This window comes from Berghia stephanieae, unplaced genomic scaffold (assembly GCF_034508935.2).
Source record: "Berghia stephanieae isolate SIO BIC M18660-M18661 unplaced genomic scaffold, UCSD_Bste_1.3 scaffold1269, whole genome shotgun sequence".
Lineage (NCBI taxonomy): Eukaryota > Metazoa > Mollusca > Gastropoda > Nudibranchia > Aeolidiidae > Berghia > Berghia stephanieae.
Genome location: NW_027622256.1, coordinates 10,001 through 13,561, shown reverse-complemented (window position 1 = coordinate 13,561; position 3,561 = coordinate 10,001). Strand labels below are relative to the sequence as shown.

At 34.8% G+C, this 3,561-nt stretch overlaps 1 pseudogene across 1 annotated transcript in view; it reads left to right on the top strand.

The window, feature by feature from the left end:
* The first annotated feature begins 1,048 nt into the window (after positions 1-1,048).
* Positions 1,049-3,561, top strand: part of LOC144961029 (calcium-activated chloride channel regulator 4-like) — an 11,654-nt pseudogene continuing 9,141 nt past the window's right edge. Inside the window, exon 1 of the transcript XR_013643034.1 lies at positions 1,049-1,205. The product of XR_013643034.1 is annotated as a calcium-activated chloride channel regulator 4-like (transcript). The remainder of the gene's footprint in view (positions 1,206-3,561) is intronic.

Genomic DNA, 3,561 nt, shown 5'->3' with positions numbered 1-3,561 from the left:
TTTATATCATGGTTAGGGGTACAGATAACTCAGTTGGTAGAGCAAAGAGACCGAGATATATCGTGGCTTCGTAAAGTTATGGCCTGACACTGACCAAAAAAAGACGTCAAAATGCCAGTCTTTGCTACAAAAGAAAATAAATCGTGAGTTGAATTCAATAGTTCAACCAATTAAATATCTTGTTTCCATGAGCTCTACTAACGACAACTCACTAGGCGGTGCCAAAACCAAATAATGACGTCTAACTGCCAGTCCTTTTGGATTTCAGTGTCAGGCTATAACATAACGATGGCTACGGATATATCCCAAGTAAAGTCGAAAATATTTTTCGGAATATTTTTAGATATAATGAGGAACATCATGCATCATCATCATAGCTTGTAACTCCAACACCGAACCCACTACACATCATCTGGGGAGCAGACTCTAAGATCATGATTAGTGCAGCTGGGCCCGTTCTGGCATTCTCTAAGGATGTGCTCCATCGTCTGCTTTGCTTAGAAACTCACAAGAGTGCCATCCGGAAATATAGGGAACCAACGCATAAAACTATGTGTAACCTTGGAGGTTTATATATAGCCTGGTTTATAGATAGAATGAAGTTAACGTCTTTCTGTCTTTGTTATTGTTTTTTTTTTTTTGCCATCCATGTTTATGAGTAATCCTCACTAAACTGTATTCACCAGACTATAAAAGTTCATGGTTGCACATCTTTTTGTATGTTGGTCCGTTATTCTTCCGGATGGCAATGTTGTGGGTTTCTTATCCAAGCGCACACTAACTATACAGTTTAGTGAAAATTATTCATAAACATGGCAGAAAAGAACAATAACAAAGACCTGAATCGCGTCAACTTCGTTCTATAATAAGGATGACGTGTTGTAATACGATTTTAACGATAAGGACAAAACAGCTTAGAACAAAATCGTTTTTTTTTTTTTAATTTTGTACTTCAAAATATTCAACTTTTACAACAAACTTTTGAAATTTGCGTTAATCTACTAGTCATGTTATACATTACAGATAACCCTTTCAAAAATGTGTTTTACTTAAATTTATTGTTCAGGTTGTAGAGTTCTGTGACAATCCTAAGACTTCTCCGTACCACTTGAAACACAATACCTGGGCACCCAACAGACAGAATAGACTGTGTCACTACAAGAGTGCTTGGGAGGTAATGAGGGCCCATGACGACTTCGGAAAAGGTAAGGATAATGATGAGCAGTATCTGTTAATATAAGAACAAGAAAATTGTTCTATGATGCAGTGCAAGACAAAACAGAGATAGAGAACCTAAGAATTTTAAAAAATCAGCTTTCTTTGACAATATTAAAAACTTGAGCATTTTATTATCCACTAAACGTGTTCAAAACGCTTAACAAGGCGTCTCTAGCCAACAGCAACACATAACACGAAGGACCAGGCATGACGCCTGTTAGGCGATATTAATTATAATCTTATATTATGGCATCAATTCGTTCAGAGCGTTTCCGTGTTTGGTATTTTATTCAATTAAAATGTTATTCTCATTTTGAGCAACACATTTTGCAATCCACAGATTTTAGCAGCCTAGTATTCACTTGAACTTTGAACCTAGTGGGGTTGGGGTTCAGCCACTGATACTGTTTTTCTTGGCTAAGAAGCTCACAAAATTGCCACCCGGAAGTATAACGGACCAACACACAAAACTAGGATAACCTTAAACGTTTATAGTCTGGTTAATACAGTTTAGTGAGAATTACTCATAAACGCAGATGGCAAAAAAAAAAAAAAAACCCAAAAAAAAAAACCAAACAAAACAAAACAAAAAAAAAAAAAAAACAAAAAAAAAAAACAAAAAAAACAAAAAACAAACCCTCATCTTCATCCTTTCTATAAGAATCGCCTCCCCGTGAGCAAGGGCGATGTGACTTGCTCAAGTGCACCAAAAGTGGCGGGTTGGATTCGAATTCGGCACTTTTGGTTGACCACACCACAGAATTGTGTCGGAGATGCCTTGTAAAACAATGGTCCAGGATTTGAACTGGTTATAGGAATTGCATCCCTGTGAGCTAGGGCGAGGTGACTTGCTCAAGGGCACCATACGTGGCGGTTAGGATTAGAACTCGACACCTTTGGTTTACGAGCGATGACCATACCACAGAAATATGTCGGAGATGCCTTGTAAAACAAAGGTACATGATTTGAACTGCCCGTCATATATCCTTGGAGACACTGACGTATTATCAAAGATATAAATGATATTGATTCAGCTTGTTGTTGTCTTCACCTTCAAGGTCTTTTTCAGAATTTATTTAGGACAGGTAAATAAACCAAGGGTACAAAGAATTTAACGTTCGTGCAATGTTGTGAAAACTAATTTTCAACGGATACTATTAATAGATACTCTTCTTTGATAAATGGTGAATACATAGCAACCGTGTACTTCTCGCCTTGGTGAAAAATATCCTCTTCACATTATTTATCACGAGTGATTATTACAGCTTCGTTTTATGTGACATTTCGTCCCAATAAGGTATTATTTCCGTGTAGAATAAATAATGGAAATTGAAACTATAGTAAAAAGATTAAACTTTGCCTAAATTTATACACTTTATTGTAGGGGATAAATTCGCGAAGTCCCAGTTTGAAAGTTTTTCGCAAGATGAGGGTAATTTAAATCGATCGATATTTGAAGGACGAGTTTTCTGGCCAAATTTTTTAATATGGGGTTTTCCAGAGTAGGCAGTATGATATTTATTGTGTTTTTCTTGCCGTCTTATGAGAGGAATTTTCACCTTGATACATTGACAGATACACGTCAATTTACGATGAGCTACCTTATGGTTTACATAATTTATCCCGTGGAACTTTGTAGAATAAGAAAAATCATTCATAATCTTGAAAATCTTTTATTTGTCTTAAAATAGTTTACCCGACTCCGTCAGACGAGAATCTGGTTCAAGTCAAAAATCTTTTTAATTTTATTAAATTTCCTCAATAATAATAATAATAATAATAATAATAATAATAATAATAATAATAACAATAATAATAATATTTATAATAGTAATAATAATAAATAATAGTCCACAAACTTGGCAATTTGTCATTTGGTTTACAATGTTTGAAATTAAAAATACAATACATAGTTTCACAAAATACGTTAATAAAATAATAATGATAATATATAAACATCACAATGATAAATGATATAAATATCGAAATTGAAGATGACGGCTAACAACAGTGTCGAATACTCAAAAATACTCTCTCTTACTCACACTCACACCTCCACACACCCCTACACACATACACCCTACACACAGACACACACACACACACACACACACACACACACACACACACACATGTTTACTTCACTCCATTGTCCACAAAATAGACTTCAAATCAAATTTACAGAATGCCGTTTACCATGAAACTTACCATTACATCAAACCTAGAATCCGCCATTTTGGGAACAGGCTCTCTCTTTTTAAATTCATTTAAAACACACTGTTATTATTATGAATCCTAAAAAGTCATGTAACATTCTAACTTCAAATATTATATTCATATTCT